Here is a 16,726-nt window from a genome sequence, read left to right on the forward strand (position 1 = left end):
TATTTTCAATAATGCTACCAAAAATAACGAGGTGCTACATGCCAGGTAGTACACAGGGCACTTGGAAAATCCTAAGATATATGAGAGGTAGTCCAGACCATCATGAAGTTTATTATCTAATATTATTAAATTAACAGTCTACCAATTTTCTTGAAAAAAAACACACACATACATGGTTTCATTTTATCCTTATCACAACAATATGAGGAAAATGCTATTATCTCCCCACTCAAAGATGACAAGTGACATGAACAAGAATTCAATCCAGGTCAGGACTCCAAGTCCTGTACATGTTGCTCAATTGAAATCACAATTGTGTGAAAAATATCTGCTCATAATTTTGCCAATGCAGCATATAATAATTGAAAAATTATTTAAATGAATAAAGAAATTGTGGTTTATATACACAATGGAATACTACGTGGCAATGAGAAATAATGAAATATGGCCTTTTGTAGCAACGTGGATGGAACTGGAGAGTGTTATGTTAAGTGAAATAAGTCATACAGAGAAAGACAGATACCATATGTTTTCACTCTTATGTGGATCCTGAGAAACTTAACAGAAGACCATGGGGGAGGGGAAGAAAAAAAAAAAAGGTTAGAGTGGGAGAGAGCCAAAGCATAAGAGACTCTTAAAAACTGAGAACATGGGGCGCCTGGGTGGCTTGGTCGGTTAAGCGTCCAACTTCGGCTCAAGTCATGATCTCACGGTCCGTGGGTTCGAGCCCCGCGTCGGGCTCTGTGCTGACAGCTCAGAGCCTGGAGCCTGTTTCGGATTCTGTGTCTCCCTCTCTCTCTGCCCCTCCCCCGTTCATGCTCTGTCTCTCTCTGTCTCAAAAATAAATAAACGTTAAAAAAAATTTAAAAAAAAACTGAGAACAAACTGAGAGTTGATGGGGGTGGGAGGGAGGGGTGGGTGGGTGATGGGTATCGAGGAGGGCACCTTTTGGGATGAGCACTGGGTGTTGTATAGAAACCAATTTGACAATAAATTTCATATTAAAAAAATTATTTAAAGTGTTGATTGACTCTGCTGTTATCAGTCAGCCTATATGGGGGAAATGGATAGAATCAGAGTATAGCAAAGGAACTGTCAGCACAGAGCCTGGACTGGGGGCTCAAACTCACCAATCCAGAGATCGTGACCTGAGCCAAAGTTGGACACTTAGCCGATGGAGCCACCCAGGTGTCCCTGGCCTGAATTTTTTCAAAAGTGAACTGAATTAGCAACAAAATTGTGATTTCAGGCTGACAAATTATGCAAACAAATATTTTTAGCTTTTATTGGGAAAATAAAGATTTTTCTTATCAACCACTACATTTTATCCATTATTCAGTCTAAAATCTTAAAAAGCAATTACACAAATGAAAACATTCTTCCATCCTATTTAAAGCCTAAATCTTTAAAGGTTTTTGGGAGGTGTTGTGAGTATAGGGTCCAGGTACAAATAGGCATCTTTCCACTGCATTCAAATTGTGTTACCATGCATTTATTCCCTTTGTATTTGAATCTCCTACTTTTTGAACCAAAATGCCAAAACTGGTCTATCATCCCCCAAACAGAGGAGCCCTGTTTTCTTGACACCAAATCTTTGTTAGGGTAATCATCTTCACTGTCCTTTGCATCCTTCATGGTCTTTAACTATCTGAAATCCTGTCTCCACTTTGAAGTTTACTGCAAAGCCCATCTTCATTGCTCAGTGATACTTTCCCACATCCATTCCCAACCAAAGAGACTTTTCCTCTTCACTGAACTATTTTTGTTTTTAACCATCATTTATCATTCATTCCCTTTAAAATGCACATATTTAACATATTTATGTTTTAGGTATATTCTCATGTCTTCAGGTAAATTATAAATTCTTGGACACCAAAACTTACAATTTTTTTTTCTTTAGGGTTATAACAGCAATTAGGGCAATTTTGATATACTCAATAAATACGGGGCAAATCAATGAATTATTATCAACAATTTCAACACAAATATCACTCTAATGGCACATTTTGTAATTCTTATATTACAACCTACACAATAAATATTCAAAACCTTATTCAAAAGTGAAGATCTGACTACTTTGTTCAGGGAGGAAGAGAGAGAAGGACAGTGGAAGGTACAGGATCTGTTCGCATATGTTCCTGTTCTCATCACCACTTTTGTTGACTGGAAAGTCTCCTGTGCCTCATTCCCTAGTTTCTGGGCTTCCTAATATGGCAGAACAGGAATAAACCAAGACTAATTGGTGCTGTTGACACCGGGTACATTGTATAACAAAGGGAGGACTAAAATGTACTATTTGTTTCCTTCTCTCTTTTGCACATTAATAAACATGACAACTACGAAAGTACATAACTGGACCAGTAATATGCTGGTGTGGTTATTTTGTAAATATGGAAGAAAATGTAAATTTATGCCTTCCATGTACATGTTGAGCATCCAACTTCATAGCATAAAGGTGCCAAAACCTTAGTCTACACAAAGAAAAGCCAGCCACAATGAGATTATGTAGAGTATGTTAAGCAGTAGCCAAAAAGAAAGGAGGATGGGAGGAAAGAGAATCATTTTTGGGCAATCAAAAAAATTCAATGGAGAAAGGATAGTGTTTTCAATAAGTGGTACAAAGCAATTGGATATCCATGGGGGGAAAAATAATAGCCTTGACCAAAATCTCACACCTTATACAAAATTAAAAAAAAAAATTAATGTTTACTTACTTTTGAAAGAGAGAGACAGGTTATAAGCAGGAAGGGGAAGAGAGAGAGGGAGACACAGAATCCCAAGCAGGCTCCAGGCTCTGAGCTATCAGCACAGCCCAACATGGGGCTTGAACCCACAAGCCATGAGGTCATGACCTGAGCTGAAATCGGACACTTAACAGACTGAGCCACCAGGAACCCCTCCACCTTATACAAAATTTAACTCAAAATGAATCACAGATTTCAATGTAATTATAAAACTATAAAACTTCTAAGAAAAACAAAAGCAGGAGAAATCTTTGAGATCTAGGACTAGGCAAAGAGTTCTTAGACTTGACCAAAACATAATTCCCAGAAAGAAAAAAAATGATAAATGGACATCATCAAAATTTTTAAAACTCTGTTCTATGAAATTCAAAGACAGGTGACAGAGTAGGAGAAAATGTGAAAATTACATCTGTGGCAAAGGTCTAGTACACAGAGTATATAAAGAACTCTCCAGGGGCGCCTGAGTGGCTCAGTCGGTTAAGCATCCGACTTTGGCTCAGGTCATGATCTCAGGGTTCCTGGGTTCAAGTTCGGCGTCAGGCTCTGTGATGACAGTTCAGAGTCTGGAACCCACTTAGAGTTCTGTGTTTCTCTCTTCTGCTCACTCTCTGTCTCTCTCTTTCTCTCTCAAAAATGAATAAACATTAAAAAAAAGATTTTTTTAAAAGAACTCTTAAAACTCAATAATAAACAGGCAAACAATTCGATTTGAGAGTAGGCAAAAGACATGAAGAGGCATTTCACCTAGGAAAACATACAGATGACAGAATGCATCTGAAAAGATATTCAACATCTTTAGTTCTTAGGGAATTGTAAATTAAAACCACAATGAACTGGGTGCCTGGGTGGCTCAGTCAGTTAAGTGTCCGAATTCAGCGTGGGTCATGATCTCACTGTTTGTGAGTCTGAGCCCCGCGTGTGGCTCTGTGCTGACAGCTCAGAGCCTGAAGGCTGCTTTGGATTCTGTGTCTCCCTCTCTCTCTCTGCCCCTCCCCCACTTGCACTGTGTCTCTGTCTCTCAAAAACAAATAAATGTTAAAAAAATTTAAAAAAAAATAACGAGATATCAGCACACACCTATCAGAATGGCTAAAATTTTTTTTAAAAATTAGTGACAGTACCAAATATTGGTGAAGATGCAGAGAAAATGGATCACTCACACATTGGTGATGGGAATTTAAATGGCACAGTACTTGGGAAAATAGTTTAGCAATGTCTTTAAAAGATAAAAATGCAACTGTCATATGACCCAGCAATTATACTCCCGGGCTTTTATTTCAGAGAAATGAAGACTTCTGCTTATACGAAAACCTGGGTACAAGTGCTTACACAGCAATTGTGATAAAATTTTACCATTTGAACCATGTTTAAGTGTGTAGTTCAGTGACATAAAGTACATTCGCAGTATTGTGCAACCATTGCCACTATCCATTTCCAGAATTTTTTCATCATCCCAAATAGTAACTCCATTCGCATTAAACAAGAACTCCCCATCTTCCTCTCCCCTTCAATCCCTGGTAACCTCTACTCTCCTTTTTCTCTCTAGGAATTTGCCTATTTTAGGTAATCCTGTAAGTGGAATCATACACTACGTGTCCTGTTGTTTCTGGCTCATTTCATATAGCATAATGTTTTCAAGGTTCATCCATGATGTAGCCTGTATCAGAATTTCACTCTTTTTTAAGGCTGAATAATATTTTATGCTATGCATGTACTACATTTTGTTTACCCATTTATATGTTGGTGTACATTTGAGTTGTTTGTACCTCTTGGCTATTGGAAATAAAGTTGCTGTAAACATTGGTATGCAAGTATCTGTAGCAGCTTTATTCTTTTTTTCATATTTTAATTAAAATATTTTATTATAAAGACTATCTAATACAAAGAGATTATATAAAATTATAATGTTGTATATTATATAACACATAATAATTTTAAATAAAATTATGGTATGTATATAAAAAGAATATAATTTAATGCCATATGCCTGTTAACCCAGACTCAATAATTATCAATTTAAGGACCATTTTGTTTCATCTATATCCATACTTATCTTTCTAGATTTCATTTTGAAGCAAATCCCGGTCTGCATATAATTTTATCCAGAAATAGTCACTACATATACCTAAAAGACAGAGTCTTAAAAACAATAATACCATTACCACACTAAAAAACTAAACTTAATATTAGCAAACTCCACAGTTCATGTTCAAATATTGCCAGTTGTCTCAAGTTGTTCAAATCAAAAGACCAAAAGATTTCACATATTGTAATTGGTAGATATGTTTTTTATGTCTCTCAATTTTAAATGATTATTTTTATTTCCTTTACAATTTATATGTTAAAGAAACAGTCATTTGTTTGAGTTCATGACATTTTGAATTTTGCTGTGGAATCATACAACAAGAATCTCTCTGACTCTTGTATTTCCTGAAACCTGGAAGTTTAGATCTATGGACCTAATCATATTTAGATTATATTTCCTTGCAAAAATACTTCAGAGGTAGTTTTATGTATTTCCATGAGGAAGCATTGATGCCTCTCAAACATGTATTAATTATCTAAATCCATCAACTCATTAAGGACTGCAAAATGGTGGTATTCTAATTATATCTCTTTCACTTAACAAGTTAGAACATAATTATGAGGAGAAACTTCTCAAGACATATTTGGTTACCCTGGGATTCCGTTGGTACAAGAAAAGGTGGATAAATTCATTCTGTATTAACCAGCTTTCAAAATAATGAATTGGTGACCTTGCATCTTCCAAAGGTAAACAACGACTTTTCTTTCTTTTCCCCCTTTGTATTGTCTCTTGTTTTTTTTTTTTTAAAGAACCTTAATGACCTACATATTTAATCATATTTTATGTATTTTAATTCATTAGTCAGCGGGAGATCTTTCTTTCTTTCTTTCTTTCTTTTATTTATTTATTAACTTGTTTTATTTTTTATTTTTTTAAAATTTACATCCAAATTAGTTAGCATATAGTGCAACAATGATTTCAGGAGTAAATTCCTTAGTGCGCCTTACCCATTTAGCCCATACCCGCTCCCACAACCCCTGCTGTAACCCTCAGTTTGTTCTACATATTTATGAGTCTCTTCTGTTTTGTCCCCCTCCCTGTTTTTATATTATTTTTGTTTCCCTTCCCTTATGTTCATCCGTTTTGTCTCTTAAAGTCCTCATATGAGTGAAGTCATATAATTTTTGTCTTTCTCTGACTAATTTCACTTAGCATAATACTCTCCAGTTCCATCCATGTAGTTGCAAATGGCAAGATTTCATTCTTTTTGATTGCCGAGTAATAATCCATTATATATATATATATATATATATATATATATATATATATATGTATATATATATATATGTATGTATATATATACATACATATATATATATATACATATATATATATATATATATACCACATCTTCCTTATCCATTCATCCATCGATGGACATTTGGGCTCTTTCCATACTTTGGTTATTGTTGATAGTGCTGCTATAAACATGGGGGTGCATGTGTCCCTTCGAAACAGCACACCTGTATCCCTTGGATAAATGCCTAGTAGTGCAATTGCTGGGTTGTAGGATAGTTCTATTTTTAGTTTTTTGAGGAACCTCCATACTGTTTTCCAGAGTGGCTGCACCAGCTTGCATTCCCAAGCAGCTTTATTCTTAATTGACAAAAATGGGAAACAAACCCAGATGTCTTTCAACGGGTAAATTGTTAAACAAACTGGTATTCCATACCATGAACTATTACCCAGCAATGAAAATATAAACTATTAATACACACAACAGCTTCTTAATGAAGTTCCAGAGAATTATGTTGAGTCAGAAAAGCCAGTCCCCAAATATTATATAGTGCATGAATCCATTTAAGGAACATTCTTTTTTGTTTAAACGTTTTATTTATTTTTGAGAGAGAGAGAGAGAGAACTAGTGGGGGAGGAGCAGAGAGAGAGAGAGAGGGAGACATAGAATACGAAGTAGGCTCCAGGCCCTGAGCTGTCAGCACAGAGCCCGATGCAGGGCCAAACTCGTGAACCCCGAGATCATGACCTGAGCTGAAGCTGGACACTTAACTGACTGAGCCACTCAGGTGCCCCTGTTTATGAAACATTTGTAAAGTGACAAAATTAGGGCAGGAGAGAAGTATCCGGGACTATAAAAGGCAACATGATAGATAATTGCAGAATGGAAATGTTTTGTATCCTGACTCACATCAATGTCAAACCCTGGTTGTATTGCACTATACTTCTGCAAGATGTTACCACTGGGGGATACTTGGCAAAAGGTCCACTGGATCTCTCTATGTCACTTATTACAATTGCATGTGATTCTACAATATCACGTTTAACCAAAAGAAAGAAAGAAAAGAGAGAGGGAGAGAGAGAGAAAGGGAGAGTGGCAAGGAGGATGGAAGGAAGGAAAGAAATCTCAGTCAGATATACAAATATACAAATTCAACCTGAGTCTCTGATGGGGACACAACCTGAGCCGTTAGCTAAGTCTCCTCCCCTTCACCCCCTAATGGAGGCACTGTGTGAATTTTAAGAACTTCCCATAATGGAAAGGGTGGTGACTCAGATTCAGTTTAATACCCGCAGTGTATTGCACACAGTACAATTATAAAATGGTACTATTTTAAATTTCTTTCAACTCATATTTATTTACAGAATTCCCTGAAAAATTTTTGCGGGAGCTATATTGTGACACTAAATACCTACTGTCAGTGTAGACGAGTTTTTCTTAATGGGGATGTGTTATGGAAGCAGAGGGCATACTCTGTTCCTCTTCATATTGTATACATATTTTGCCTGTTACTGAAGATTTATGATGAGGGAAATAACTTTGAGTCTTATGTTAATTGTTTGAGGCCTTGCTTTGACAGCGCTAATTGTTTAGTTTTAATGGGAGACGTTGTGAAGTGAAAGCAGAAGTTTAAATAAAAAAAAATCAGAGTTGGTTCCTTTTAAGTTCCTGATGTCATGCAGTCCCAAGCAATTTGAGGCCAAATGTTACTAGATTCTCTCTTAAGGTTCTTTCAAAAGTTACAAATTTCAATGCACATTATCAATCTTAGTATGGCATAGCAATGTACCACAGAATATATTCCTCCATAAACTATTTCAGGAAAGCAAGTATTCTAGATTTTCTGTTTGCACATATCAGTGAGACTAATTCACATACACACACACACACACACACAACAATGAACCCGTGTCAGAAGAGTCTACAGTCTCTCTAATTTGAAGCAGCTGGTATATTCTAAATATGGAGAGTTCAAGCTTCCAGAATCATCAGTACCATCATTAAGAATCAGAATTATTGATTCAAATGTTCTTTATTATTCTCCCTGTTGGGGAATTTATATCACATAGCTGTTAGCTCTTCCCCTATTGTTCTCAGACTGTCATGCATAAATGTCAACAAGAGTGTACTTCATTCATACTCTAAAATTAAATCCTTTATCCCACAATTAGCCATAATCATGACCACATACGACTATGATTTACCATAACTAAAATAGATGGCGTGGGATTTATTGTTGGCTTGTGTTTGAAATAGCAAAGGCAGATTTTTTAATTAAATACTTGCATGCTAACTATTTGGGATATAATTACTACTTATTTTGTTTTCCCTGTATCTCCATCTAGTTAGATAGCAAATTGCTACAATGTCCCATTAGTAAAATCTAAGGGACTGCTGTGTGTGTGTGTGTCTGTGTGTGTGTGTATATAAAATACGCTCTTTGAAAACATGATCATTCTTAGTAGAGTATACTGGATTATGAACTCTTTCTTAATAACAATTTTTAAATCATCTTAATTGACAACTTATATGTACTGTCACTGTGTGTACCTAAGTCAATGATCTCATTTGAATGGCATAATGATTCTATAAGTCAAGAGTCTGTAAGACACTTCATTTCTCTTGCTTGCTCAATACCACATTTCTTTCCATGGTAACAGCACCCTGATGTTTTATATAAGAACTCAGTCTCTCTTACTGCAGTTTGTTGGTCAGGACACCCTACTTTCTCCTGCCCTCCCTTGGCCAAAGGAAGGAATGCAGGACCCCAACCAGACCCTGCAGATTCTTTCTGGGAATTTGCATCTTGAGTAGAAAGGCCAAAGGATGAAATTAGGTAAGAGTTCTCCCATTCTGGGTGAGGTGCCCTAATAATGCCCACAAAGTGTTGCTTTCCAGACCTCTGGCACTCCATCACTTCATATTCTTCTGAGGCCTAATTCATTCTTTCCTTGGATTATTTCAGCTACCTCATATTATAACAATAAGTTCCCTTTTAAAAAATATTTTGTGTAAGTTACTTAACAGTTGGTTTCTGTTGCTTGCACCTGAAGAACCCTAACTGATATGACACTACCCTCTTTTTGCAGATAAGGAAATTGGGGTGTCAAGAGGAGCTAGCCCACCATCCTGCAGCATTTAAGTAACATGGCTAAACTCACAACTGCCTCATTTTAGCTCAGCTTTTAATCCTAGGTAACATTGCCTCTATTTTCATCTTCAGAAGAGCTTAGATGAGAAGATATCTAGGTGGTCACAAAGTCATACTAGATCAGGCTAAACAGTAAAATGGGTAGAAGAGGAAGCATCCCTTGCTTTGTTACATTTAATCAGATGGTCGGTATTTATTATGCACCCAAAGGATTTCTTGCACTAAATAAGAAGTCCAAAACCATAACCAATTTTGCAGTGATCCTGTAGGCTCCTATAATTTCCTTTTTAGAGTTTAATGTCACACAGCTGTGCACAATTCCAGAATTAACATGGGTTCAAGTACAGTCCCTACCTCCATTAAAAAAATATTTTTATTTCACACCCATTTAGCAAGGGAGGATACGTGAAGTCCAGGGCAACAAGTGCTAACATGTGTGTAAACATCACTTTAAAACTCCCAATAAGAATTACACTGTAAGTTGGAGTCAGTGCAGGAGGATCAAATTATGCATAGACTGAAAATATGAACAGGAGGCAGCACTGTGACATCTTCAACCCCAAATGGAAGACCTTTGTCTCTTTTGTGACTTGGGCACAGTTTCCATCTCTGAGCCTCTGTTACACCCTTTTCCATTGTCATCAAAGGGAAGCAAGACTAAGGGTCCACATAGGACTCTGAGTAACGATCAAGAGCAAGAGGGGATGAGATAGTGGCTGGGGATGGGGCTGGACTGAGCAGAATGCAAATTGGCCTGATTTATTTCACCAAACCTCTGGCTCTTCCTTCCTGCAAGTGACCTGACAAGCCACCCCTAGACGCAACTTTTCATGGAAGTATTGTGAGCTATGGTCTTTCCTAGGGCTGTTTGAAAATAGTTCCCCTTGGGGCAAAAGAAGTGCAATGTGGTCTGCGAGGTTGGGTAAGAGGGAAAAGGAGGCTAAAGACCATCTACACTGCAAGGAAAGCTTAAAGATCAAGATCCAGTATAATCAACAACTTGCCCCTCTAAATTTTAAGATGCCGTAGAGTAAGGAGTAACTCTTATTTGGTGTGCTAGAGTGATCCTGGGCTATAAAGATCAAGAAATCTGGGCTTGATTTTGGCCTCCATGTTTACCAACCGTGGGCAAGTAACTTCTCCATGCCTCAGTTTCCTGGTAGGTAAAATGAGGGTATCTCAAAACAGTCCTATCTCTCAGGATTGTTGAGAGAGTTGAATTAAACAATTTATCCAAAAATTGTCTAGCATATGATAGCTACTCAGCATTATTAATATTTCCTGACATTTGGGAAACATTTTTGAGGATTACTCCACTAGACCACACCATAAAAATTGTTTAGGAAACATCGTTAGAAGCTAAGGGTCACCTAGCTAATAGTGCCCACTAAATATATTCCTCCAAACAAACTTGTTTCTCTTTAAAAAACAGAGTTCTGGGGCACCTGGGTGGCTCAGTTGGTTTAGCGACTCTTGATTTTGGCTCAGGTCATGATCCCAGGGTCATGGGATCGAGCCCTGCATCAGGCTCCACACTAAGCATGGAGCCTGTTTGAGAGGGAGCCTCTCTCTCCCTCTGGCCCCCTCTCCTGCTTGTGTTCTCTCTCTCTCTCTAAAACAATTTTAAAAATAGAGTGGTAATTTAGCTCATAAAGAATAAAATGAATTAATCACAGATTTTTAAAATTTTCTTTCTTCTTTCCTTCTTTCTTTATTCTTTCTTTCTTTCTTTCTTTCTTTTATTTTTTATTGTTTTGGTGGCAGGGTGGTATTAGTTGGGTCCAACAGTCAGAAACTGATGGTATATTTAAACTGTGTATTTGAAAAGAATAAAAAAGGGCTATATTCAGTAGTGTGGGCAAGGTTTAGAGAAGAAAAGGCCAATAGCAGGAGGCATTATTTGGAATTTTTTAGTAACCACATTAAAAAAGTGAACAGAAACAGGTAAAATTATTCTTAATTATAAATTTTGTTTAACCCAACATAGCCAAAATATTATTTTAATATGTAATAAATATAAAGAAGTTATTAAATGTATTTCTCTTTTTTTCATGTGAAGTCTTTGAAATCTGGTGTGTATTATATATTTACAGCCTATCTCAGTTCAAATAATGTCTCAAGTAAAATGAAGTCCTACCAAAACAACAAGGTTGTATTTAATGAAAAAATGTTTTATACTGTTTGTTTCTAAAATTTTAATATTAGTTAATCGCAACCAAATAAAATAAAAACCAAATATAATATAAATATATAATATATATATATTATATAAATATATATATATAATAAATATAAAAATAAATATAAATATAAATATAAACCAAATAAAATAAATTCATCAGTTATCCTATTATGTTAGTCACACCATCAGGTGGTCAATAGCCCCATGTAGCTAGTGGCTACCATAATGGATGCTGCAGGTTTAGAGAAACAAAAAGTGGTATAGTAGTCTGAGGTGAGCAGAGCAGGAAACCATTATTTCTTGTAAGCCTGAAGAGGAAGCACTTGTTACAGAAGCTGGAATAGTGTTGCTATATGGAGAGAGTCCCCTCCACACACCTTTGGTTGAGGTACATAGTCAACTTAGATGGCTAGGAAACAGAAAGAATGAAAAGTGTAAATACCTGGACCCACACTCTTCTAGTGGTATGCTGGTAACCTGATTTTCCAACACTGAAAACCCTGATTTGTAATATTTGCTCATTTCCATGGTATAAATTCTCCTATCACGGCTGATTGCACACTGACAACATGATGTCACTGCAAGCGGACTTGGCAACATTGGCTCTTTCCAACATACCACTCAAACTCCTCCCATCATTCAGTCTCCTGCTACTCCTTTCTGATGGTCAAACTCAACTGGGAACCACAGGCAAGGGTGCCCATGACACACTTCTTGCAGGTCTGCCTCCCAGGGCACTGAATGGGTTGATGAGGGATCAGAAAGAAGGGGAAAATGTATCCAATGCTTAAATTAAAAAAGGGCTGTCTCCTTTTTTTTTCCTTCTGCACATATAGGAAGAAAATGACCACAAGGAAGCTGAAATCTGTAGCACAGACTTTGAAGGTAGGATGCTAAGTAGGAAAGGCATCAGATTCTTTTCTAGATTAAAAAATTTTGTCCTATGTGAGTATAGAATTTATACAGAGGAAAAATGCCCTTCCAATATAACCCATGGTGCATAAACACTTGGGTAAAACAGTAATGTGGCCTCACAAATTATCAGAGAGCACGTTTCTTTTTTTTTGCAATGGATTAGGAAACTTCCTTTGTGAAAAGAAATTCTACAATTATTGAGATGTTACTTTTTTGACATGAAACAATGACCTTATATATATTAATAGTATAATTATTCAGTATGTTGACAAAATTGATGTAACATATAAAGTGAGGTTCAGATTCAATTATTTCAGCCTCCATTTTAGGACTCATCCAGGTTTGTACACCTGCGATCTCTCATGGCTGTCTTCACCCTTATACTCAGAAATCTTTCAAACCTTTTCTTTTAGTTCCATTCCTCTGCAATATGAATACATGTCTTCATCATGCTGCTCTGGTACCTGGGCCAGCTGCATGGCCCTCTGCCTTCTCTCTTTCTTTCCAGGTAACCCCACCTGGAACCACTAGGTGATTCTTCCTAAGACACTGTTTTTTATGTCATCGCACTGCTCAAGACACTGTTTTTTATGTCATCCCACTGCTCAGGAACCTAAAGGGCTCTCTTTTGGCCTGGCCTTCAAAGAACCCCATAACTTTATTTTAACCTACTTGTCTGAAGTTTCATGCAAGCACTTCCACGAAGCCAGGTCGAGTGATTGCAATCCCTAGAACACAGGCTCAATTTGCTACAGTGCTTTTCTTCCATACTGATTTTTTTGTGTTTTTTTGTTTTTTGTTTTTTGGCCTGACCTGTCTCTCTCTCTCTCTTTCTCTCCCTCTCTCTCTGTCTCTCTCTCTCTCTCTCTCACACACACACATACACATCACAATACTACTTTTCCTAATCTGTACTTCTCCAAATTCCACCCATCATTGGGGCTTTAACTTTTCAAAGCCCTCATAACCATTTGACCAACATCCTCAGCTCCAAACCCTGAACTCCAGTGACAATTAATTCCCTCACTCCCTTTGCCACTTGGAGCCTCTCTCCTTTTGTTTCCATGAACCTTGCATCATTCCATTTTGTTTCCATCCTAACACTAAACCCTAAACTGATCCCATGGAGCCAGCAAGGTGACCAGATTTTGAATCTAAGTCACTTGCCAAACTTTCCTCAGAGTTCCAAGATAAGCAGCAGGTTATGAAACACCAACAATTCTTACCGGTAAATGTAACAAGATTATCTCAGCTTGAACAAATTGATCCTGTTATCCGCAGTTACATGTATAATGCTGGTCTGCCCTAAATCCTGAAATCACCATATTATTAGATGAAAGATTTACATTAAGTAGTAGCAGAAATACTACTATTTCTGGGGTTAGTTAAGTGCCAAACTTTTCCTAATTTTTTTCAGCATTGACAAACAACTTTTTGATTGACATGTCAAATGCTACTTTGCTCATCTGAGCCCAGTGTCTCTACTGTGGACTCTAGAATTGCTGGAATAACATCTCTCCACATCTGCTGCCTCTTCCCCACCTCCTGGCCATTGAACATTTGCCCAAGGGTTTGCCTCTGCATTTGGGCTATTACTGAAGATCTGGAACAGCAACCCTCAATCTGCACTCTATGAGATGTTAATAAGTGTTAGTGGAGATGGGAGTGTATATTAAAGTAAATTTGGGGGGTGCCTGGGTGGTTCAGTCAGTTAAGCACCTGACTCTTGATTTCAGCTCAGGTCATGATGCCAGGGTCGTGGGATAGAGCCCCACGTTGAGGCTCCCACATGGAGCCCCACATTGGGCTCTGAGCTGAGCATTCTGTCTGCTTCAGATTCTCCCTCTCCTTCCCTCTTCCCCTCTCCCAAACTTGTGTGCTCTCTCTCCTTCTAAAATAAAATAAAAATACATAAATTTGAGATGCTGGCTAAAACAAAGATAAGTTGCTTTATTGCAGAACTTCTCAGAGACTTTACTAGGCTGATGTGAAATGTGAATCATTAAAAAGAGAATATAGTAGGTAGCACTTCATGCATATATTTGAATAGGAAAGTCTCCCACTACTACATCCTGCCCCCAGAACATAAGAACTTACCTCATAGGGTTGTTGTGAAGACTGAATGAGTCATTGCATGGAGAGCACTTAGAACAGTGCCTGGCAGAAGACAGAAACCCTTTGGGTTTATTGCTATCATTGTTGTCACAAAGATGTCTGACTGAGACCTCAGCAAATGTTCCTGTCCCTCTGAGAAAGAAACGGAGTTGCCCGTAAACTGAATGGGGGACTTTTCAGGAGCTTTGAAGATCAGAACCAGTGTGTACCTCTTCTTGGGATCTTTTGAATCTGAAACCAGTTCAAGTACAAAGAAGTTTATTCTCCTCCACTCTTCCCGAAGGCTGGCTAACTGGGGTTCAATTAAATAGCATGGAGTAATGGTTCAGAGCACGGCCTTTGGCATCTTGTTTAAATCTTGGCTCTTTTATTGGTTACAATATACCCATGGGCAGATTGTTTAAAGGAGATGTACCTATAAATCCATAAAATTTGAAAAATAATATGCATACCACTGTTTTGTTGTCAATAACTCAAGAGATGATGTATGTGGAGTACTTGGCCTGTGCCTGATACCTGGTAAAATGCTCAATAAATGGAAGTTCCTAGGCATCGCAGTAATACATTCATTTCTGTAGTTTATTTAAGCCACAAAATACTAGCTAACTTTACCCATGTAGTCACTGCCACAGTATCCACAAGGACCAATTTGCTTCACACCCAATAGAAATTTAGTGAATACGTTGGCCACTTGGATTGTGGACGGATTGGATTGCTGGATTAGGCATATGGGGCCTACAGGGTAACTCCATGCTGTTAGGAGCTGAAGTGGGAAGCCATACAAGCTCTCAGTGACCACAGCTCTAGGCAACCAGAGCAGGCAAACGATTTCACAAGATCCAAAAGTAATCTCAGGAGCAACTCTGGTATTCTTTTATTTTTTAAAACCTATCAACAATTTCTAATATCAGGCACGGAGATTTAGTTCCTTGTTAAAATAAAAAGTATTCCCAAGTTCACTGCTTTCATTAGGAAGGTTGTGAATAATACCGAAGTTATTCACAATCCAGCGGTCGGAAGCTGTGGGAAAAATCATTTTAATTTTAGATGTTTCACGCAACACTGCTAATGTTATCTACCCTGTTTGGGCAGGGAGAAAACTGGCAAGCATCGTGAGATGGGGAATTTATGTGAGTTAATGGAAATGTTGTGGCTGACCAACAAAGGAACTTCCCCAGCCAAAATCAAAACAAAGATATTAACTTGGAAGGGGGAGAAAAGCCTGCGGCATAATAATATCATGCATTGAAACCTTATCTAGTGGTTGAGGTAATTTGGTTTGAAGAACTTAAAGAGCATTTTGTGGTTTATGGAAACTGCCAGCAGACACTGTATTTAGCAGCCTCTCCACTATTAAGTTCACATGCCTTCCTCTCTTCTCACCAAGTGGGACCACTTAGTTTTCTTTATCTCTGAGTTGTTACCAACCCATCTAAGATCTCGTAAGGACAAAAGTCAAGTTTTCAGAGCTTGCGGTGTGATGCCCATGCATTGCTGGCTACGTTCAAAGACCAGAGTGGCCATGACACATCCGAAATTTTGCTTACGTTCACTTAAGATAATTTTTCAAAGTCCACTTAGACAATTTCAGTCCAGGATTTAGACACATATACCCGTTTCTTTCAGAAAGAAGTCTTTCCAAACAATCACACACACGCACACACACACACACACACACACACACACACACGCATGCAAATGATCCTAATGGCAAGTTCACAATTAAAGTTTATAATAATTCTGAATTAAATAATTCAAAGAGTGGGTTATTCTGAGTGGGCCAGCTATTGCAGATACAAACTAATTTGAGGGTTAGAGACCAATCCTGTTTTTCTCTCTTTTATAATTCAGTGCCATAACTTTCTTTGTGTAAATGGGAGAATAACCAGGGAAAAATAAGAAGACCTTGCTAGGGAACCTACCAAATTAACTCTTTCCGGGCTACCGCTGGCCCCATCTGGCCCCCAGCTGCTCTCCTTTGAAGTCCTGGAACCCCTTTGAGGACTGTCTTGCACATCTGAACCTACAGCAAGTACTTACAAGGGCTCCTGTTTGACCAACACATGGGCACATGCAGTCAACTCTGCCTAAAAGGTTTTAGGGCTTTAGGGAAAGGGTAGCTCTTAGTTCCCCATTCATTTTTGCACTAAAATATGCTGTTATTCTACTACAGAAAAATTTTCAAGACTGGCATATTATTTTATCAAAAGTACGTTTCATTTGTTATAGATATTAATACCATTAATAGTATTAATTATATATAATACCAGAACTATTACCTAAATATTCATTTCCT

General features: G+C 37.6%; 1 protein-coding gene and 1 non-coding gene across 2 annotated transcripts in view; one reads left to right on the forward strand and one right to left on the reverse strand.

The window, feature by feature from the left end:
* Positions 1-16,726, reverse strand: part of DKK2 (dickkopf Wnt signaling pathway inhibitor 2) — a 108,176-nt gene that overhangs the window by 45,067 nt on the left and 46,383 nt on the right. The gene's annotated exons all lie outside the window — the stretch shown is intronic.
* On the forward strand, positions 7,536-7,650 carry LOC132693382 (U5 spliceosomal RNA). Its single transcript, XR_009616768.1, has one exon. It is a non-coding gene; the product is annotated as a U5 spliceosomal RNA (small nuclear RNA).

Source organism: Panthera onca, chromosome B1 (genome assembly GCF_046562875.1).
Source record: "Panthera onca isolate mPanOnc1 chromosome B1, mPanOnc1 haplotype 2, whole genome shotgun sequence".
Taxonomy (NCBI): domain Eukaryota; kingdom Metazoa; phylum Chordata; class Mammalia; order Carnivora; family Felidae; genus Panthera; species Panthera onca.